The sequence below is a fragment of the Canis lupus genome, chromosome 16 (assembly GCF_003254725.2).
Source record: "Canis lupus dingo isolate Sandy chromosome 16, ASM325472v2, whole genome shotgun sequence".
Lineage (NCBI taxonomy): Eukaryota > Metazoa > Chordata > Mammalia > Carnivora > Canidae > Canis > Canis lupus.
Window position 1 is genome coordinate 31,905,375 of NC_064258.1, and position 23,791 is coordinate 31,929,165.

Here is a 23,791-nt window from a genome sequence, read left to right on the forward strand (position 1 = left end):
TACTTACATACCTTCTCTTATTTAAAAAACTGTTATTTTTGTAGTTTGTCATTTCTTTTTAAAGAGTAGCTGGCTGAGGCACCTGGGAGGCTCAACTGGTTAAGCGTCTGCCTTTGGCTCAAGGCATGATCCCCGGGGTCCTGTGATCAAGTCCCACTTTGGACTCCCTGCCCAGTGGACAGTCTTCTTCTCCCTCTTCATCTGCCCCTTCCCCCTCGCTCATGCTCTCCCTTGCTCCCTCTCTCTCTCTCAAATAAATAAAACCTTTTTAAAGAAATAAATAGTATCTTGACTATACATTGCATTACCATCTTCAAAGGTTCTCACACCCATTACCTTGTGCCAGTCCCATATTCTCTCACTAGCAAGTTCAAGGCAGCCTGTGCCCTCCTGTCTTGTGCTCAGCAGGGGAAGGAGAGCTCCTTTGGACACTATCCTCTGTAGACCAGCCATTCCCAGGTCTTTCAGAGAGTTAATAATTTGCCCCTCGGCCTTAATTTAAAAGTTTCTAATTCATTAACACTGCAATTTTCAAAATGAGGTTTGGTATGAGGTGCTGAATAACAAAAAGGCGCTATCAATCTCTTCCCCCTTAGAACCTGGATTCGAGGCTGGGGGTTCAGAGAGCCCAGCTCAAACACAGCTGAGCGGGAATTCGAACTCAGCCTTCAGCATCATCCTGACACTACAGTCTCAAGCAGCCCTTTACAGTTTATGAAACACGTCCATAGGCACCATCTCATCTCATCTGGCAATACCTTTGCTGTAATTAATAAGTGTGGCTGTGGTTTTCCCGTCTGGCTTGGAGTAGGCAGGGTTAGCCTAACCCAGGCGGGTCCTCTGGCCATAGGCTGTACATTATGCTACACTAATGATGCAATTAATCCCTACATTAGCTGACACATCATTCCTTAAAGTAAAACTTCCAAGTAGAAACCTCACCAAAAAAAAAAAAAAAAAAAAAAAGTTGAAAAGGCAAAGCTGAGGGCCAGCTTAAAAAGACTACACAAGGAATCTTAATTCATTCCCAGCTTCTGCCTATTATATTGACAAATACACTACTTTAATCTCTCCCTACCAGACCTCGTACACAGTGGTCAAGAGGCCACTTTATTAGAGTTTCTTTTTTTCATCCGTTGGTTGTGAGAAAGGTTATGGGTACAAATACCTCCGAGCCAGTATTAAAAGGACATACTGGCAGGAAAAAAAATTATATAGTCAGTCTTGCTAAATTAGTTTACCTAAAATTGTATGTGTGAGTGATTTTAATCAAAATCTAATTTCCCCTCTTTTTAGAGTAACTGAAATGAGATTTTTCTAATTTACTTTTTGCGGTTCAAGTTTCTCATAATTCTTCTATGGTCGTGACAGCACCGTGAACGCGTCTGCTTCTACAAAGCATTAAAAAAAAATTAGATTTTCAAATTGATGTGCTAAATTAAAAATGTTTAATGTTTCTCATCAAAAGGCACAGGAGTATGCAAGGGGCCTCCAGTACAGTTAAAGGCGCGATATTTTTTTCATCTGTTTCTTTAATTCACAACCCAGGGCAACTGTACTGTGAAAATTAACAAGCTCTAAGTAAAGCAATCCTTGTAAGCAGTGTCCTCTACGAAGCTTCTTTTTAATTTCCTTCCATCCCTTGACATGGTGACCTTAAGGATGTCATAATAAAAATGGATGATGGTGCCTTGGGTTTGTTTTCTGTTTATTTGCTCGTTGTTGCGTACAGTGTGGGGGGCTTTGGATTTTTATTTTTTTAATTTTTTAATTTTTTTTGCCTTCTGCCCCAGTTGGAGTTTGCCAGATGTTATTAGGGCTTGTGAGCCTCTGAGTAATTGTAACTCTCAGGCTTGACTAGCTAATTCCAATGATTTAGAAAATCATATTACTTCTGTAAATTGGCTCCAGTTGTTATATTAAAATCCAAGCTCCTGCCCATCGTCGATGTCTGCTGCCTTGCTCGGGGCAAAGCTGGGCATATACCAGGAGCACAAACCCAGACTATAGAAGATGACTCAGTGGGTAAAAAGGCTTGGGAAAGGTTGCAAAGACATGCAGCCTTTTATTCAACTTTTACACGATTCTCCCACAAGTACAGTTCAGAACCCCATGTTGGTATGAAATTAAAATTCATTTATTTCTGAGATAATGAAGCATAAGACCCAATTCTCAAATACCGCAACCTTCTCTACTTCTACAAACCACAGGTCTACAGGTTTCAACGAGGGACAAGGCGGGTACTCCCACACTGCTCCTCTCGCCACCACTCCTGGCATGGATAGTTAAAGACACTGGATCTCTACAGAGAGGAATGTTTGCCTCAGGCCACACAGTAATTCCCCAACAGATCCAGGCCAAGGACCTAGGCAACCTGGCTGTTCAGCCCCTATGAGGAGAGTCCTTCGGTGCATTTTGGCTCATAGCAAAACAAGCGTGCACAATGCACATTACCATTTGATGCTGAGGGACCACAGCCATATTTCTTGATGAGGAAAAGCAAGAGGACAGAAAGCAGAAACCATGCTTCCTCCAGCCCCTGGATGACTAAAGACTTCAACACATTTTTCTAAAGCCACCAAGACTTTACAACAGCCTTAGAATTTCTCTCCTCTGTCTCCCATGCATACTGCATTAAACTTTATAAATTCCCCACTTTTTTTTTCCCCAGCTCACTTTTCTCCCTTAGATGAAACTAAGCCCTAGCGGGCTCTCTAGATAAGCAAAGCCCTGCTATAGAGAAACTACTCAAGACAGTAACCTTCTAGGTGATAAGGTCTTAATCCATTTACAGAATAAATGTCTCCAAAAATCAGGGCACCAGGGTGGCTCAGGGGTGGAGTGTCTGCCTTTGGCTCACGTGGAGATCCTGGGGTCCTGGGATCAAGCACAGGGAGCCTGCTTCTCCCTCTGCCTACGTCTCTGGCCTCTCTCCATGTGTCTCTCATGAATAAGTAAATAAAAAAGAAAAAAAAATACGGGTCTCCAGAAAGCCCCAACCAGAAAACTTGAACAGTAGGGATTTGAGTTGCTGCTGGCCAGGAGGAGAACTATCACATGTCATCTTGACTTTGAGGTCTAGGGTCACACCACATAGACAGCAGGTTTGGTGCCGCTCCTTTGTCAACAGGCAAAGCAATTGGTCATAAACAAGTGTGTCTACAAGACAACTTGTAGTTGTCTTTCTAACAACTTTGGAAGCAGTGAAGTGTTTTAAGCACTTTAGTAAGTCAGCCCAGACTCTGTTTTCATAGAAGGCAGTGGAGACATCCCAGTTCATGGGTTTTTTTCCTCCCTCGTGTGGTCTGTCAGTTGATGCTGCCAAGATCCTCTGCCCTCCTCAACCTTCTAACAACTCCGTTTAATTTTTGTTTCAAAAAAAAAAAAAAAAATCCCATTATTCTTTCTCCTTGTTCACTTGTAGGATTTTCAATATATCATTAGGCTATTTTGCAGTTTCTAATATTTTATAAATTATTTGCTTTGTGGATGTTGCAATTGAGCCAACCAATATTGTCTTGAGGTAATTTCTCCCTTCTTATAGTTTAAGGCTAATGAAAAGCATGCCTTTTGCTGTCACCAATGTTGAGAAGGTGATAGTTTCTGTGGAGTGCAGTGGCTATTAAAGACAGGGGACAAAGGAAAAAGCAGGTACCCTAGAAAATAAAAACATAATTATGAAGGGATTAGCCTCCTTTGCTTGGTTGCAGACAAGCTCCTAAGAGCAGAGCTGTGTCTTACTCACCTCTCTTCAGTTCTCTGTAGTTTATTCACGGTAGGTATTCAGTGAATAGCTACCGGCTTAATGAGGACTTCACTTCCTAAGCTGCAGTGCTTTGCCCTGCAGAGGTTGGTGTTTCCTGGATAATACTGATAAGCTCTGGAGTTGAGGTCCTATGGGATAACAACATAGGAAGGAGGCTAAGGTTCTAGTAGGTATTCAGAAACGTGGGACCTGAGGGCTAAGGGTGCGGGAGCAGGAGGGATGGTCAGTAACTCACTGAGTAAAACAGGTGCAACTGCAAAGAAACTCTTAGAATTTTCAACATAAGCCTGCACATCAAGTCAAACCAGACAAGGAAGTGAAACTTCTAAATCAATGGCCTAAACATAAAGATGAGTCTTGCAGAGAATTTAGGATTCCGGGGCTTTAGTGTGATGCTCACATAGGAGAAATATACATCCAGAAAAATCTTGTAAAAACCACCTTGTCATCATTCAAAACAGCATAAATATCACTTATCTTTAAGTTTTGATAAGTGGGGGAAAATGTGAGTTCAGTGTCACCTTTGCCCCAACAAATTTCACTTAGGATCTCATGAAAGCATGAGTCTGGGGGCAAAGGTACTTGCTAAACCACTTAAGAGAATAAAGTGGTTTAAGCACTTTAGTAGCTCACACTGATGTATAAACAATAAAAGTTAATTACATATCATTTTGATACATTCACACAAAGATCTATATTTGGCAAAACATCTTGACAACATTTTGTTAGCCTAGCATATTTATTGTGCCCATTTGAAAGTAATAAAAATGGCATTTCTGAAAAAGTATCTCATAATTCAAACTACTCACTGCCCCCTGTGTGAGCACAAACCATGGAGCTTTCACTGTAAATCTTGAGAAAATTCTCTGCCTAATAAAGTACTACAGGCTGATGCTTTAGGTTATGGCAGTACAGGGGTTGGGGAGTATTAACTAACCAGTCACAGACTCTTAGACTGTGACAACTAGATTGGGAAACTGACCATTTGCTCTAACCCCCACATAATACTGGTAAAGAAGTTTTGGAAAAAGTTAAGCAGTTTGCCCAAAGTCAATCAAACACTAAGCTGAGGAGTCAGGACTCAAATCCTTGTGCTTCCTATCTCCCAGACAATCCAAGTTCAGAAGATGGCAGATCCTACATTTTTTTTTTTAAGATTTTATTTATTTATTAGGGAGAGAGTGAGAGAGAAAGAAAGTGCAATTGCTGGGTCATAGGGCAGATCTATTTTTAACTCTTTGAGGAACCTCCACACATTTTTCCAGAGTGGCTGCACCAGTTCACATTCCCACCAACAGTGCGAGAGGTTTCCCCTTTCTCCACATCCTCTCCAACATTTACCCCAAAGATACAGATGCAGTGAAACACCGGGACACCTGTACCCCAATGTTTATAGCAGCAATGTCCACAATAGCCAAACTGTGGAAGGAGCCTCGGTGTCCATCGAAAGATGAATGGATAAAGAAGATGTGGTCTATGTATACAATGGAATATTCCTCAGCCATTAGAAATGACAAATACCCACCATTTGCTTCGATGTGGATGGAACTGGAGGGTATTATGCTGAGTGAAATAAGTCATTCGGAGAAGGACAAACATTATATGGTCTCATTCATTTGGGAAATATAAAAAAATAGTGAAAGGGAATAAAGGGGAAAAGAGAAAAAATGAGTGGGAAATATCTGAAAGGGAGACAGAACATGAGAGATTCCTAACTGGGAAGCGAACAAGGGGTGGTGGAAAGGGAGGTGGGTGGGGGGTGGAGGTGACTAGGTGACGGGCACTGAGGGGGCACTTGACGGGATGAGCACTGGGTGTTATGCTATATGTTGGCAAATTGAACTCCTATTAAAAAAATATGTAAAAAAAAAAAAGAAAAAAGAAAAAGAAAGAGAGTGCACGAGAGGGAGAAGGGTCAGAAGGAAAGCAGACTCCCCACTGAGCAGGTTCCGTACTGGGCCTCAGAAATCATAACCTGAGCTGAAGGCAGATGCTGAATGGACTGAGCCACCCAGGTGCCCCGATCCTACACTCTGGGCTGTTATCTTTTAGCCTGTAACAAATAATCTCGGAATAACAGAGCAGACTGCTGTGGAACAGAGACTCCCACTGACTGTTGTATTCTAACTGCACAGTAATCTCGTCTTCCCCTGTTCCATTCTCCCAGAGAACAGTGAGACATACGGTATTCCTCCTTTTCTGAAGGATAGACTGAGCTTCTGTACCCTCCATGAGCCTGTTTTGTGGATGGGGCCAATCTACAGAGGAAAACTTCCTTCCTTGCTTGATAGTTACATGGGGAGATAATGTATTTTTTCCAACTTAGCCCCAAAGCAATCAGTTGACAAGTCCAGAGTAGACCCCTGCGGTAAAGTGAAATATAAAGACTCTCTGGGTGGCAGGTGTTTCCCTTTTAATGACAGCTTAACTGATGAAGTGTTGAGGCTGGCAAGGCCGTTTCTCCCTGCTGTCTGCATTGGGCTGGGAGCCAGCACAAACCTGCCTCGGTGACATTTCAGGTCAGACCACTATGTCAGGAATCTCCCTCACAGTGCACAGAGCGAGGGAGGGCTGTACCCTGCACACTTGTAGCCAGAGTCTGAAAAGGAGAAATCCAAGGGAAGGGGGACACTCTTGGGGCTGTGATCCATGCTGAAGACTTAAAGGTGGCAGACTAGAACAAAGGGTGGGCTTTGCCTGAAAGTTGTGGCCCATTTACAAATATGCGGTTAAAGAAGAATGATATTTTCCAGTAGGTGATGGGATGAGTGGAGAACAAATGGAATTACATGTAAGGCTGCAGTGATTCTTCCTCCTGTTATTCCTTCATTCAATAGATTTATTCGGCTCCTGTGAGTGGCAAGTGCCTGCTGGAAAGCTAATATGTTTTAACTTTTACCTTCAGTCAATTTATAATCTGGCAGAGTAGAAAAGACATATATGAATAACCTTAAAGCACAGCAAAATACGACCTAAAAACAAGACTTTTCTAGTTTATAGGCAGCAGGTAATATATTCCTGATTGGGGGGTAAGAGGAATCTCTTAAAAGAAAACATGCATTTGCTTAAGGAGCAAAATTTCTATAGGAGAAATAAAAGAACTTTCTAAGTTTAGCAAACTGGGTAAACCAAAGATTAGCACGTGTTATGGAATACCGAGAGAGACAGAGAGAGAGAGAGAGAGAGATCGCATTTTAATGGGAACAGGGCTCTGTGGAGGGGAAACATAAAAGGTAAGCCTGAAAATACAGGCTTGGCCAAGATGGTGATGTTCTAATATATCTGAATGAGAAGTGTTTGCTTTCACTGGGGGATAAAGTTTTGATCAAAAGGGTGATGGCAATATCTGCATTTCCACCCAAGGAAAGCAGAGGAGAAAGGACAGAAGAAGACAAGATGTAAGGGGATGGTGATGGAAAAGGAGAGGAGGGCAAAATGAGGTTGAGTCACATTGGATTCATGATGAAAAAGAAGAAAAAGGAGGAAGTGCAGGTGTCTGAAAGGATGAGAATATGTAGGGCTCTCTTGAGGTAACAGGAAGATGCATAGGGCACAGATGAGTGGCATCTCAGAACAAGGCAAGCTCAAGCATTGAAGGATGCTTCAAAGCATTTAAGTCCAAAGGAAACAGCAACCAAAGACAGAAATGGCACAGAACCAAGGAAAGCTCTAGAGTGGCAACATGGCCACGAAATAAAGTAGTTGGGACTCAGAATGGTAAACTGAAGGGCCAAGAGAAGACCTTAAGAAAATAGAAAGGGAAGAGAAGGATCTGCTGCTTATGAGCCTATTGCTCCAACTATGATATAACAGACCCTGAGGAAGGTGTCTGATGACATGTCAATAATTGGTTGAACATGACAAGGAGAGGGGGGGAAAGGAGAATAAATTTCATGAGCTCAGTTCATCAGCTCTTTTTGTATCCATGAGAGACAAGATGAAAGCTGAAATCAGCGAACAGCAGGGGTATTCAAAACTAAGCAGCCAAAGGCAAGAAAGAGTTGGTTTGTAAGGCATTCTTGCAATGTGTCAACTCATTGGGTATAGAAGAAAATGAGAAGAGACTACATTCTGGAATGGCTGAGACGCTGCCTGTTGCATTGATTTCAAATATAAGCAGATCAAAAATAAGAGCCAGTTTGTAAGAGGAAAGTGACAAATTTGGCCTGAGTCATATTGGGTTTGGGAGGCTAGCAAAATGTTCAGATGGTGACGTCTAGCCAATTAAAATTCATGGATTGAATTTAGCCCAGGAGAGAAAATGTGTTGTATAAAAAACTTAGGCTTAAAAAGTGTTCCCACATTGGTTATAGTTGATGGGGGTTGTGGAGAGACAAATGAAAATGAGTAATCACCCAAATTCAAATACATGTTCTAAGTTAGTACAGGGGAACCACAGTGAGGTGACCCAAATTTCTGAGAAACAAGCCTGCCCTCAGAAGATTATATCATATATTGACAAACAAAAAATAAATGCAAGAAGAGAGATGCCTGGGTGGCTCAGTGTTTGAGTGTCTGCCTTTGGCTGAGGGCATGATCCTGAGGTCCTGGGATCAAGTCCCACATTGGGCTTCCTGCATGGAGCCTGCTTCTCCCTCTGCCTGTCTCTGTGTGTGTCTCTCTCTGTGTGTCTCTCAAGAATAAATAAATAAAATCTTTAAAAATAAATATATAAGTCCAAGAAGAGATATTTTGAAATCTGAAAAGGATAGAGTGATTGCTAAAATGAACGACATCCTCTACCTCTAGAATAATCTTGAAACATAAAAGATGATAAACAGATGTTAGGCTCTTAAAGAGGAATAAGAATTAATTTGATTAGATTGAAGATCCATGTCTAAGGAAAGAATATATCAGTAAGAAATTAGATTGATCAGAGGTAGAATAATGAAAGGGCAGATGTTGAACGTGCCCATCTAGAGCACCTGATCCTTCTCTGTGGACCCTGGGCAGGCTGATGCCTACTGCAGAAATGAACATTCGAGGCTATTTCAGACATGAACTGCCAGGACTTCGCTTTATGGTTGAGTGTTTAAAGGCTTCAGGCTATTAAAAGCAGAGAACTCTCCTACTTACTTATGTTTTGAGGCACACCTGGAAACCTGATTATAATTTGGCTCCCATGCAGCTTTTCTACAGGGAGAAAATACCTGTCAAACAGAAATGAATATTTGTTCCCTTTGGTCATTCTGTTTCTCACCGTAAATTAATAAATTGCCATTGTGTTTAACATATCCATGTCTTATGACCTTTGTATCCTGAGTCTTCCAGCATGGCTAAATACAATCACTTCTGGGACATCAAATAGATTAAGTTTCAGGTTTTGCAGAGCTGAGGGCAGGACACTGGACCACTGGGAATCCAGCAAGTTCACGGCATTCTGAAAGACCTCTCAAGAGCCAGCCTACTGACATTGTTTAATTAGCTGATGGGATGTCCTATGCTGAACCACACTACATTTTTGGAAAGTTAAATTGAGGTTCGGTAAATTTTAGCCAACTTCCTAAGACCAGAAATAGATGAACTTTCAAACTGGCAGTAGAAGTATTTCAAGCCTTTCTGTCCTGTACTGATTGAAAGAAAATCATAGCATAGTATATTATGAGATTGTGTTCTGCATTAGATACCTGAGCTCCAACCCACCTCAGCCACTTACTGGCTGTGCAACCTTGGGACAATAACTTGATGTCCCTTGTGGTTTCTTCATCAGTAAAACTGAGGAGATATTTATTTATTATTAAATAATAATCAAATTTTTATTACTGTTATTTATCATGAGGTATAGACAAATACTAGCATTTATCTCGGGGTTAAATGAGTTAGTATTTATAAACATTTCAAATAGCAGCTGCTAAAATTTTAAATTTTCAATAGCAAGCAATTGACAATAGCTGGCAAGGAGGTAGAGTAACTGGAATTCTCATACATGACTGATAGGAATGGAAAATGGTACAGCCATTTCAGAAGACACGTTGGCTTCTTCTTATAAAGTGAATATAAACCGGGGCACCAGGATAGCTCAGTTGGTTGAGCATCAGACTCTTGATTTCAGCTCAGGTCATGATCTTGGGGTCCTGGATTTGAGCCTCACATTGGGCTCTGTGCTCAGCAGAGAGTCTGCCTGAGATTCTCTTTCTCCCTCACTTTCTGCCCCTCCCCCAACTCAGGCTCTCACTCTCTTGCATGCTCTCTCTCTCTCAAATAAATAAGTAAATAAATAAATAAATAAATAAATAAATAAATAAATAAATATTTTTAAAGTTAATATAAACCATATAACCCAGCAATCTCACTGCTAGATATTTACACAAGAGAAAGGAAATCTTCTGTCTACATAGAAATCTATATGCAAATATTTATAGCTGCCTTATTCATAATTGCCAAAAACCAAAACAACTCAAATATTCTTCAGGTGCTGATGGATAAACACAGTATAGAGTATAGTACATCCATACAATTGAATGCTACAATGAAAAACAATGAAAAATGAAATGAAAAAGGATTGATCCCAAATACATTATGCTAAGTAAAGAAAAGCCATACTAAAGGTTACATAGTATATGATCGCAATTATATAACATTGTAGAAAAGGCAAAAACTATAGGACAGAAAACAGATCAGTGGCTTCCAGGACATAGAGGTTGAGGGTGTAGAGATTTACTAAAAAGGAGCACAAGGAAAATTGCAGTGATCAGAGGGTAATGAAACTCTTCTGTGTCTTGGTGACAGTTTGTACTACTATATGTGTCTAACAAAACTCATAGACCTGTACTCCAACAATAGCACATTTTAGCTCAATTAAAATATATATAAAAGAAAGGGAAACAGATAGGGAGATAGGGAGACAGAAAATTGTGTCTGGCATATAGTAACATAGTAAGTGCTATAGAAATGTGTATTGAATAGAAATTAAATTTCTTACTTTGATGTGTTTCATATAATAATATGACTCTACTCTCTAAAAAAAGAGTGGTAGAATTGTTATTTCCTAAGTTCTTACAAGGATGATATCTGGGGCAGATCATTAAATAAATCATTTGTGATCTGTATGAGAAAAAAATAGGATATACAGATAAGTAAAAGGAAAAACAATCACCTATACTTCCACCATCTAAACATAACCATAGTTGAAAACTAACTTATAGCCTCCCAGACTTTTTGCTATAGATGAAAACAATCAATTTTTAAAATTAGAAAATGGTTTCATACCATACATTTTGTTTGAAAACTGCTTTTCCACTTTGCAATATATTCTGAAGAAATATGGATCTGCATTATCAGTTTTAATGATTGCTAATTTATACTACCACATGTCTCTTGCTGAACATTTAACTTGACTCCAATTTTTGGTAATGTAAACCGAATCATGTGGAATATTCTTGATATACTCAATGCATCTTTATTGACACAACATTATTTCTTCATGGTAAATTCTTAGAATGGGAATTGAAATACCAAAAAATGTACATTATACAACTTTTCATTCATATTACCAAATTGCTCTCCAGAAGATTATATAATTTGCTTATAGCAAATTTGGAATGGGACTTGGAGCTATGTTTCAGTGGTCCTTTTCTAACAGATCTTTTTTCTTAACTACTTTATAGATTTTAAATGTTCATTTTTTCAAATGAAAATATTTTTAAGTCCACCTTAAGCACTATGAAAATGTGCTGAATTTTTGTTGGGTATCAAGTGATGTAAAACATTACTAGGAAGGCAAATCAACTGAGCATCTAAAATTATTCTGAGATTACTTGAAAGTATCACCTACTCTACTGCTGGCTACCTTTACTGGGTAGAACTGACTTCATTTTGTAGGTAGGGACACTCCCAGAAAAATGGTAGCATTCCACTATGATTATCTCTAGGACAATCAATCATGACATTTTCCAACTTTACTGTTTAGCATACTTATAAATGGTCTTGAGTTATACTCATCACAGTGACCTTTTGGGCAGCGCCCTAAATCAATGACCAACTACTTCCCTCTAAGGTAGACAAATGGATATTGTCTACACTTCCTTGGTCTATTTAATCAAATGTTTTAGAAGTCAGTGAAAAAGCATCCCCCTGAAGCTGGAAACAAACAGAAATCCGAACTTCATTCTGCACAAAAGATCTATTCCTAAACTTGCAAAACATAGGTTTCCTCCCCCTACTCAGTCCCTCATTAAATCCTAATACGGTTTTGCAAGTCACGTCTAGACTTAGTTCAAGTCTTGGTCAAGGGAAGAGAAAGCAGTTGAATTTCAACAACCCTGAAGATCAGAAACAGTTAAATGAAAGTGACTATAAACTTACCTCAGACAGAAAACTAGGTCCTTTCAGGGAATTGACCTGTACAACTGCTAACCTGTAGCTTTCTAAAAATATGTTACCTTTAAGATCTTGAATTACTTTCCTTAAAGACTGAACTTTCCAGATAACCAGATTCTAATTCATGCCACCTTAAGATAATTCAGAAGATGTACTTATGAATTACTCCACTGAGATGGAAATAGTAACCTGATACGAACACTTGCGCAATATTCACAATTATATAACACAATTAGGATTGCATTTCACTTAGTATATATTAACATCCAACTATCTGCCAGGCATCGTGTTAGGTGCTGGGGAAACCGCCTGCTCCTGCAGCAACTCTCCACAGCTCTCGAAGCGGGAGACAAAGTTCCTTCGTGCCCCAGGGAGCCTCCTGCTTGCCTGTGATACAACAGTGACTGAACTGAAAGCAGATCCAGTGCCTCTCTTCCCAGGCTGTCACTCTGCCCCATAATGCCCTGATTATTGGAACATTTTAACTCCACCTGTTCTGGGAAACTGACTTGCGCTAAGATACTTTGGCTGTTTCAAAAGTGATAGGACAGTGTGATGGAAACCATTAATGCTAAACATCTCTCAAATAACTAGAAGCAATGCTTTCTACTATCTGCATCAGGCCTCTCCTGAGAGGAGGGGAGGCTAGATGGCAGTTGAGGGGCCAGTCACTTGTGAGGGTCCCTAGAAATATCACACTGGAACCCCCTTCTTTGGACCTTGGAAAACTGCCAGGCCTTACGTATGTGCCTCTCCCTCCAGTTCTATGGCAGGAACAGTACCTTAGCCGGCCTCCCGCTCTACCTTCACCCACGGTGAGCAATGTCCTTGGGACTGACCCAAGCAGTGGCTGGGGGTGTGGGGAAAGGAAAAAAGGGAACCAAGTCTGAGGAAAAACATAACCATTGCTTCCTAATTATCTTTTTCGGTAGTTCTAGATTATCACAGCTTTCTATTTGCTTTTCATTACAGTATTTCTCCCCAGGATATTTATTCATGGCGTCCAACTCTTGATTTCGGACCAGGACATGATCTCAGGGTGGTGAGATCAAGCCGCACATTTGGCTCCATACTGAGTGTGGAGTCTACTTGAGATTCTCAGTCTCACTCTCCCTCAGCCCCTCCAGCCCTGCACTCACTCATGCTCATGCTCTCTCTCTTTATCTAAATAAATAAATAAATAAATAAATAAATAAATAAGACTTGTGATGTCCTAGAGCTAAGTGGTGTCTTAATGTCTTAAGGGGTGTCTAAATCCCTAATTTTACAGAGGTATTCCCTGGCCTGCCCCAACTCACATAGCTAGGTACTGAGAGAAATGGGCAGCTCTTGACCTCCTGAACCCCCATCCAGATCTTCCAATAGTACCCAGACCTTTTTTTCCCACTGTTCCCACTTTCAAATCACTTGTAAAGTGATATCACTTATAAAGCCTTAAGGGAACTATACTCCTTCAAAGAGTGCAACCTATGTCTAACAATATAATCATAGCTCTGTTAACATTACTCAGAGGTCAACTTCAAATTCCCACACTGAATCTTCAGTGCCAGTCAAAAAGCAAATTGTTAATAGTCATCAATATGATAACAAGAAAATACTTACACGGCAAAATGGATCACTTGTAAACTAAAAATATTTACTCCATAGATTAGCACTCTTGGGGTCCAGTAATTTATATAACCTAAAAATGCCTAAACTTTAAAAAACAAAAGGAAATACTTTGAGGTGCATGCATTCTAGTTTTAATTGTATTGTGACATTTAATACAAATCTTGGAATAATCTATAAAGATGTGTAAATTCTAGCATCTGCTTGAGGGATTCATAAGCCAATAGAGAAGACGTGTACAAAAAGTAGAGAAAATAAGTCTAGGATTTTCAAGAAGTAAGAGGGGTCTCTTTACTGGGGTGATAAGAAAATGCTTCCTGGTAGAGGTAGCATTTATGCCAGGTCTTAAAGAATAAGATTTGGGCAGGAGACACGCTGATGGATGGGTCGTTTCAGATAAAAGGAAGAACCTGGTAACAGGAAATTACAGGGTTTGCTTAGCTAAAAATGAGTATTCAAGGTGACTGAGTTGTAGGATACACAAAGTACACAGTGGGAGAAAAAGAGTCCAGTTGACATTACAACACTTTGTGGAGGACATTAAAGGTCAGATTTCTGGGTTCTTTTGCTTTTTCTTAATTAGGTAGGTATTTCAGACTTCAGGGAGGTTAGGAGACACTTAGAGTACCATTTTGTTCCATTTACAAAGTCTTGCCCCAATAGAGTCTGCATCCTGTGTGGAGTTGCATTGCTTTATCAATTAGCTAACAATTACCTCATTTATGTGAGGGTGGACAGAAATTAGAGAGTCTTCATTTTATTTTGGTGTAGTTCAAAGTCAATCTGAACTCTTCTGTGGCTTCCTATTATAAGTGTCCAGATGCTTAGTTAACGGGAAGGTTTGGCCATCCTTATCTGAAAGAAAGACTTTGAGAGTTAATAGATTAGGTTTCAGCATTTAACTGAGCTTCATCTTTATAACCTTTCAAAAACTGTTGTAATTTTCACTTTCAGCACTTTAAATAATTGACGATAAATTGTTCCAAATCCGGGCTATATGGAACCTCAGCCTAGAGCTTCAGAAAAAACACAACCTTCAACTCTATGCCTGAGGTCTCCTTTGACCCTAACATAGGGACAGACTTTTCCAAACATTTTTCTGGATCCTGTCCTGGTTGGGATTTATCTGTTCTCCAGGGAGCTGACAGGGAGTAATGCTTTGTGTGGGAGGTAGAGGACTGGTAAATCCATCTGTGTCTTATCACTGTTTTCTTTTGCCACACTGATGAGAGCCCTGAAATGACTCAGTTATTGACACATGCATTATTATCTCCCGACGAACCATGGGAAACTCACCCACATCCGTTCTTCCAGATTCAGTCTTGCATCAGTCTCAGCTCTACTTGGACATGTCCATGAACTTCTCAGTTCTTCCTTAGATTTGGTCCTAGACTGCAAGCCCCTTTGCTGGGCAGGAGATGGTATTAGGTTTTCCCCTATTTTATGGCAATTCTATTCATTCCTCTTCCTCCTACATCAGTTTTTCATACCTTTCCGGCACACTGTACGCCAATGGAACTGAAACATCTAGGGGAAAAAAACTCACTGTAGAGAACGAAGCAAATTATAGGCTACTTATGTGCCAGAGAAGCCTTTGGCCAACTCAATTCAGCTAGAATAAAGCTGTCCAGGCAATATCTTCAAAGGGAGAACACCACTTTCTACTATGTTCTAATTGATGTCAATCAAAGTTGATTTGTCTGCATAGATATCTACTTTCATCTGCTTAGTTGCATATGATTTAATTTATAATGGATGTTACAGAACAGGAGATAGAATGCTTAACTCCTACTCTACCAATTGCATTGCAAAATATCTTTAGGCAATTAATTAATTAAGGCAATGCAAAATACTGAGCAGTTACATATAAAATCTGAGATGATTTCTGTATCCTATACTAGATTGAAGATCATATATTGTTTGCTCCCTATGCTAGAATAATCCAGCCAGTTATTTTCAACTCCATGGTGCAAAGTAATACCAGTTCTCTTTATGGGTGTGTGATGTGAACTATTTACAAAATTACCCTGCAATTACTATGTGGAGTTAAGGTAATTACATAGCAATTGTCCTATAATTATTGGATTTTGTATCTGATTTATAAAATGCAGTATGAATTACATGGTAATTAATACTGGGTCTTCCTGGTGTAATTTAGTTATTATTCATTAGTTCATTAGTAAATCCTATATCCACAGAGATCTGTGTGTTTCAACAATAGCAATCAGTATTTAAGCCTCTAAGACTTGGGAATCTGACTCATGCATTAAATAACCCGAAAAACTGGTGTAAAGCTGTATATGGTTCAGCAAAATTAACCAAAGTGTTTCGACATGATCCTAATACAAATTACAATATTTAGGAAATATACAATCACCCCCACCCTCACCCCCCACACATATATTTATACTTTATGTTTATTTATTTCTGTGAACTACCACCAGTTTCACATCTGTTCCTACCAAACTGATGAATGTGGGGTAAGGCTTACTACAGAGCCAGTGAACAAAAAAAACATCCTATCAAACACCACTCAAATGTTTTCATAGAGTTGTCTTCAACCTTGATCAGATGTTGTAATCACCTAGGGAGCTTTAAAGCACTGATGTTTGGATCCACCTCCAGAGATCTGGTTTAAATGACTGGAGAAGAGCTAGGGCATTAGAAATTTTAAGAGCTCCCCAGGTAACTACATTGTATACCCTAGATTATTTTTATTTGCAGCCCAGATTGAGTGCCATTAGCTTTGAAATATCACTAGAGACAAGACCAAAAGATTGCTGAATATTTGCAATTTCCAAAACTCTGAAGTGAATTTTTGCTGTATAGCTTACATTTTTGGACAAGAGAGTCAAAGAATGTTAATCATATCACTGCTGGTAATAAAACGAATGTGGCTTGCCTACCTTGCTAAATGTGTTCTATCACATATTAATTTAATTACTCATTTTTAAAAATTTTTAAGAATTTATTTATCTATTTATTTATTTATTCATTTATTTGACGAGAGAGAGAGAGAGCACAAGTAGGGGGAGCAGCAGGCAGAGGGAGAGGGAGAAGCAGGCTTCATACTGAGCAGAGAGTCCAATGAGGGACTCAATCCCAGGACCCTGAGATCATGACCTAAGCTGAAGGCAGAAGCTTAACCAACTGAGCCACCCAGGTGCCCCTAAAATTTTTTTACCAAAGCATGCATGTGCATACTTTAAAAAGTCAAGGAGTATGGGAATCAATAGTTTCATATCTTACTTTTGCCCCACGCCAGCACCCTAATCCCCAGAGACAATCAATGCTGTATCTAAATAATACACTTGCTCTGCTATATCTTGATTTGACAATTTGATACCTTATCATTTGATGTCTATCAAATGATAGACACAGTTCATTTCCCCTACTACAGACACACACACACACACACACACACACACACACACCACCCTCTACCAACTTCCCAAAACACTTAAGCCACAATGTTAGTTAAATCAATTGTTAGTGCTTATATAATTATGATGGTAAATAGCCTTGACATCTGGAATTTGTACTATGAAACTGTAATTGTCTCACAGAGAGGTCTATTTGCTCAAAATCCCATGTGCCTATCAGTAATTCCTCCCCCAAAATATCCAACAGAACTCTAAAACATTCTTAATAACAAAAAGGTAATGACAACTGAGTGAGCACTCATGTACCAGAAGCTATTTTTAAGCACCCCACATGTATTAATTTAAACCTTCTCTCAACACTATGTGGTAGAACTATTATTACTTCCATTCTGCAAGAAAAGAAAACTGAGTTAAGGGATTGGCTGCATGGTAAGTGATGAAAAGAAACTGAAACCCATATCCTCTGGCTTCTTAAGGAGGTCTCAACCCTCACACAGTGCAGGTCAATGAACGATCAGCCATCAAGCTTTGCTTTCCCCTCTGGCTCTGCTTCAATCTGGAACAACTGCCCTTCGGAACCCTGCATGGTTGCAACCCTGACACCCTCTCTTCCTCTCTCCTATTGGCCTCTGCTTCCTGGACCCCACTACAGACTGTTTCTTATGCTGGACCCTCACTGAGTAGAACCCATTCTCTAGTAAATTCATGATCAAAGGGAAAGGAAGGTAAAAATTTTGAGGCATGAGTATCTAAATGTCTTTATTTTGCCTGCGTATTTTGTTAATAATCTGGCCGGTGTGCTGGTTTCTTCTTGTTGCTGTAACAAATAACCACAAACTCAATGGCTCACAACACAAATGTAGTCTCTTTCCATTCCAGAGATTGGAGGTCTGAAATAGATGCACAGGGCTGCTTTCCTTGTTCAGGGAACAATCCATTTCCCCATTCATTGCAGCTTCCAGAAAACATCTACATCCTTTGGCTTGTGGCTCCCTCCCTCTATCTTCAGAGCCAGCCCCATCAAACCTCTTCTCCCTGTGCCTCTGTTCCATCCTCCCATGCTGTTCTGGAGAAGCTGATTCCTGATTTGGTTGTGCATGTGACTTGGGAAACACTCAGGATCTCTTTCTGACTTTGCAATATACAGTGAATGTCATGGTGCAAGAATTTTCCAGTAATTATACTGAGTACTCCATCGGTACCTCGTCTATGAAAAAAAAATCATGCTTTTCAGTTCTGAGAAATGTTATAGAAATATTATTGCCTTGCTATACCCTCCACATTTTCCTTAATTCTGAATTTTAAATCAGGGCTCTTACATGAACCCCCAGTCCATTATCATTCTGTCATTTCATATACTCTGGATGATTACTTCAACTTTATCTTCTAACTCAATGATTTGTTTGTTTCTGTTATTATATTTTTACATTCTGAGAGTTCTGACTCGCTCACTTATGTTGTCTTACTGGTTGGTTCATTGTTATTGTTGCTTTTGTTAAAACCATCCTAATTTTGTCTTATGGATATAATATCTGGTTGTGTGTATCTGAGAGTATAGATCACAGCTATATTTGTTGTTTTGTGTGTTTTATTTTCAACATTTTCATTTGCTCCCTGCCTTGTTTCTTTATTCTCAAATTTCCTGTTATTCACTCCGGTGGGTTTCGGTCACTGTTTTCCGTGTTTGGGGCTTTTCTCAATTGTGCGGTGATCCTTGGCTTACTGGAACATTTAGGACCAAGGCACTGAGGAGCTCCACAAGACTTCTGTGTGGGAGGATGGGGTGTCAGTAAGTAAGCTGCACTCTAATATGTCAGGGCCCGACCTTTTCACAGGAGGGCATCCAGATGTCAGTGTCTGTAGATCTTTTGTCTAGGATCAGCCAACTTCTGCAGAGAAGAATGCTCCAATCTTCTGCCCTGCCAAGACAATGACCATCTGTAACTGGCTGCAAGGGTTCTTGGAACCATGAGGTCTGGGAGATGAACACAGGCAGTCTGACATTTTAGAGTATGGACTTTCACTTCATGCCCCCTGTTATCTTTAAGGCAAACCTCTCCAGCTCATTTCCATATGCCAATTGTCCCCAAATCCATATTCTCAGGGATTCAGTTCCTCTAGAAAAATCTATCTTAGGCAAGAGTTTAAAAGGCATTGTAGGGATCCTGCTGCCCCTAGCACAGACTTTCACTCATACCTCCTGTCTTTATCCTTCATCTCTGCCTTTAGGTCCCTGGTGCCTTGGTTTCCTGAGGCTCTCCGTGTGGTCCTGCAGCAGGACCTCACTTGTTCACCACTTTGTCAACTCTTAATTTCAAAATATTCTGTTCTCTTCAGATTTCTACACTTCCACCGATACAAATGGAAAGTGTCCCATCTTTCAAAAATATTGTTTGATTCCTTTTGTTATCTTTCACATGATTTTTACCCAGATGGGTTCAAAGCCATTTTTTCCCCTAAAAGTGGAATTTCCCAAGATATAAACAGATGTTCAATTTTCTGTGTTTAATAGAAAGACTCCAACCTTTCAGCCCAGGTTTTGGCAGGGAACAGAAGACAAACTGGAGCTGGACAACTGAGGACAGTTGAATGAAGTGTCTGGACATTTCCAATGATGGCATGAAGCCATTAATTACCCCCAAAGAATAATAAATAGAGAAGTTACCAGAATCCAAAAGAGAGCTATGTGGATAGAGTTATTAGATGGGAGATGTGACTTCTGCTAGATCATCTAAAGGGCCACAATTCTCTGCTTCTTCCCATAACCATGCCATTTGTGGTGTTGTAGTTCTTTTTACTAAAAGCCAGAGTCACCTCCCCCTACCTCTTGAAAGCAGGCCAATCTCATGTGACATTAGCCAATGGAATGCAGCAGCAGTGAGGGCCAGACAACTCCAAGGAAAGATGGACACTTGATGGCTTTCAGCTTGCTCTCTTGAAACCCTGCCCAGCTGCCATGAGAATAACCTTGAGCTAGCTTGCTGGATGATAAGTTACAAATGTCCCTTTCTCCCCTGTGGTTCCAACTGACAGCCAGCCAACTGCCAAATTCTGAAGTGAAAGAGTCCCAGGGCAGCCAGTACCCAGCCAACCAACAATGTGAATGCAGATTCAAAAAATGACCTGGCCACGCCAGGCCCAGGCCAGAATTAGTCAACTGAGCCCAATGTAATTTTCAACCCCACAGAATCATGAACCAAATAAATGGTTGTTTAAGTCACTAAATTGGGCAAAATTTTTAAATGCATCAATAGCTGACTGATGCCAGCTTTTAATCAAGGGGAACAGCCAACATGTAGTGACAAGATAGGAAGAAGTCATAAAAAGAAGTGCCCTGACCCTAGGCTTCCTGTCCTTCCAATGACCTGTGGACGGCGGCTGTTCATCTAACTGCAGAGTGAGAGAACACGTCCATGCATCTCATGTGGGTCAGGCTCCCGGCGCAGAGAGCAGGATGGATGCTGAAGTCACAGCACACACCTGGAGGAACCAAAGAGAAGACATTCACCATACCTGCTCATCTATGTTTCAATTCACAGAATGTTTGGAGATGTTTGCCGAACGTCTGCAGTTACACTGGCGACTCCAAAGAGATTCCTAAAACAAGATCTGGAAACAAAAACTTTTGAGCTAAGAGTGGTAGGAAATGGATAGGAAAGACTGTTTATTCCAAGTGTATTACATCAGCACTACTTTCTGGTACAGACCAGAACAAGCATTAATATTTCCTACTGCCTTCTCAACACATACCTAGTAATAAATTATAAATCCTACACCCAAGGTAGGAAGCGTTCAAAATATTCAACCCTCAACTAAACAAAACCCCAGCTAATCTAAACAAAATTCCAATCAACAGGATTGAACAATCAGCAGTTATACTTAATGTTTAAAGAGAAAGAAGTATAAGAATATTAATCAGTTTGGGTTAGGTATAGTTGCAAGAGAAAACTGAAAATAACGTGAAATAAATAAAAGAGAAATTTATTTCTCTCACACATAAATGAGGTCTAGAGACAAGCAGTTCAGGGCTGGGCTGGCCATCCACTCGGGCTCATTCTAACTTGGTGCTTCACCATTCCCAAGGTGCAGCTTCTACATCACGATCCCAGATGCCTGTAAGCCCCATTGAGCACATCTGCATTCCAAGCACTAAAAATGGGAGGCTAGAATATGTGAAGAGCAGATCTGCCCCCATGGACATCTGTCTTTTTTTTTTTTTTTTTTTTTTTTTTTTTTTATGATAGTCATACAGAGAGAGAGAGAGAGAGAGAAAGGCAGAGACACAGGCAGAGGGAGAAGCAGGCTCCATGCACTGGGAGCCCGACGTGGGATTCAATCCCGGGTCTCCAGGATCGCACCCTGGGCCAAAGGCAGGCGCCAAACCGCTGCGCCACCCAGGGATCCCCTGGACATCTCTCTTAAGTGTATATCTCTTCTATTTACCTTTCATTGTTCAGAACTTAGTACCCTGATAGGTCCTCTCTAGAAATAAGGCTAAGAAGGGCAAGTTCTACTCCATAAGGCCATGTGCTCTGCTGAAAACTTGGGGCCTAGTATAAGAGAGAAAAAAAAGAAAGAAAGAAAGAAAAACGAATAATGGGGAACAATCAGTAGGTAGTCTCTGCCTCACCTTTTATTAACTAATATTAAGTATTCACTCAATACGCAGCTTCCAAGGTCATGTTATAAAAGATTCATAGTCTACTTGATAGTCTTTGTACACGGAATCTACAGTGAAGTATTTGCTGGTGATCAGATTGATGATTTGGAACTTATGAGCATCTCCAATTATCAAAGATTTAACTTTTTGTGCAACATTGAATTTACTAAGTCAGGAACATGGACCAGAGTGGTTTGGTGTGACTTTGTTTTAGTAACAATGGTCCGACAAGGTCTTCTATTTAATCCACTGTAAACATTCAAGATAATTTTGGCTGGAAGTCACAAAATAGTGGCTTAAACTTTGTAGAAATTTATTTCTCTTCCATAAAAGTCTCGCAGCGTATAGTCCAGAATGTGAAGATGACTTCATAAAGACATCAGGAGCCCAGCGTCCTTCTTTCTTTCTTCTCTGCCATCCTCATCCTGTGGCTTCCCCCTCTGGTGCAAACAGTTTCTCAAGGGTCACCTGTCATGTACATATTCCAGCTGGCAAGAAGTAAGAGGAGACAGGACAAGTGCAAGGCCAGTGAAGGCTGGTGGGTATGGAGAGTGGGTAGAGGCGAGTAAAGAGACGAAATAAGATTCACCAGTTATCGATAACTATTAAAGCTAAGTGGTTGACATGTAAAGATTTATTCTTTCCACTTTTGTACAAGCTTGAAATTTTCCACAATACCAGAGATAAAAGTTAGTAAGATAAAATAAAAAATGTATCAAATGGATACCCCCGGATACTGCACATTGCTTCTCTTTACATATCAAGAGCAAACCTTTATCACATGCCCACATCTGGCTAAAAGAAAGGTAATTAGTCCTTGGGTCCATGAGTCCAATTACAAATAGCTTTATCACATGGAAAGAAAGGTAACATCAATAATGGGGGAAAGATTATGGGCCCAAAGTTAATAATTAATATCTGTGTCTCTCCATCCCATTAGTAACATGAAGATGGAATACTGTCCAGCATCTATAGAAAATGATGTAATGATAGCAAGACTAAGGCCCAGTAGGGGCCAGTAGCAGATACTTACCATTATGTTAACTTCTTTCCCTAATGATTTTGAAGACCAAAAAATCATTGTATTATCAAATACAAATAACTTCACAATTATAAAAGAGTACTTATCTTCCATGAATTAGGAACCTTTTATCCAAGAGCACTCCTGTGTCTCAGGGTGTGGAATCATCATGATATCTGAGCTTTCACACCTTATTTTTAACAGGAGTTCTCAAACACTGGTGCGTAAGAACCTGCTAGGTGCTGGTACAACGTGCAGATTCCTTGCTTTCACCCCGGACCTACTAAACCAGAATGTTCCCAAAGGTTTTTAGAAATCTGTATTTTCACAAGTACTTCCAAGGCAGTTGGTTTCCAGCAGAGGGATGCTACGAAAGGTGGTCAGCGCATGTCCTGAGCTGCCTCCAAGATGCTAGGAAGAGAAACCAATTTGTTGATCTTCAGATTTGTTTTCCTAGGACTGTAGAAACTTTCCTTTTGTGGTGTGTTAATTTCCCAGGAAAATTCTAGCACAGCCTTGGGAGAGCAAGTGCAAACACATTACATTGCCCCTGGAGAGCCATTTACCCTTTGTTGAAGCACTGGTCTCCAGACCACACTTTAAGAAACACCACTTTAAAATAAAAGTATAGCCATTTAACTTTATCTCACTGAAAACTTGCTGTGAGCAGTCTTGCCATTGACACTGGCTTTCTGATTCTGTAATTTTCACAGAGAAGGTGTTGTGTTACTCTGTGGTGTAATTTTAAAATTATTTATGAGTACAGAGAAGAGTCCTTAAGCAAATCGTTTAGAAATAAAGCCGTTGAAGTTTTTCATACCCTTTCCCTGAAATGCCAGGTATCATCACACCTCGAGGAGCACCTGACACAGCATGCCAACAGCCACACCTGCTTGCTTTCCAGTTGTGTTTTCTCCTTCTGGGGAAGAAAAACGCTGTCTAACCTGGGGACTCTGGCTGGGACATTCAGCGAATGGCATTTTGCTTTACATCAAGTGAGTTCTTCCTAAGAAATCATCACTATTATACTAGCA

The 23,791-nt window shown here is 40.2% G+C and overlaps 2 long non-coding RNA genes across 2 annotated transcripts; both read right to left on the minus strand.

Moving 5' to 3' along the window:
• Positions 1 to 1,462: 1,462 nt before the first annotated feature.
• LOC112664512 (uncharacterized) lies at positions 1,463 to 15,234 on the minus strand. Its single transcript, XR_007402682.1, has 4 exons — positions 14,990 to 15,234; positions 14,409 to 14,548; positions 3,746 to 3,894; positions 1,463 to 3,656 (listed from the first exon to the last, which is right to left on the minus strand). It is a non-coding gene; the product is annotated as an uncharacterized LOC112664512 (long non-coding RNA).
• A 3,412-nt stretch (positions 15,235 to 18,646) lies between these two features.
• On the minus strand, positions 18,647 to 20,116 carry LOC125752657 (uncharacterized). Its single transcript, XR_007402684.1, has 2 exons — positions 19,901 to 20,116; positions 18,647 to 18,995 (listed from the first exon to the last, which is right to left on the minus strand). It is a non-coding gene; the product is annotated as an uncharacterized LOC125752657 (long non-coding RNA).
• Between the last annotated feature and the right edge of the window lie 3,675 nt (positions 20,117 to 23,791).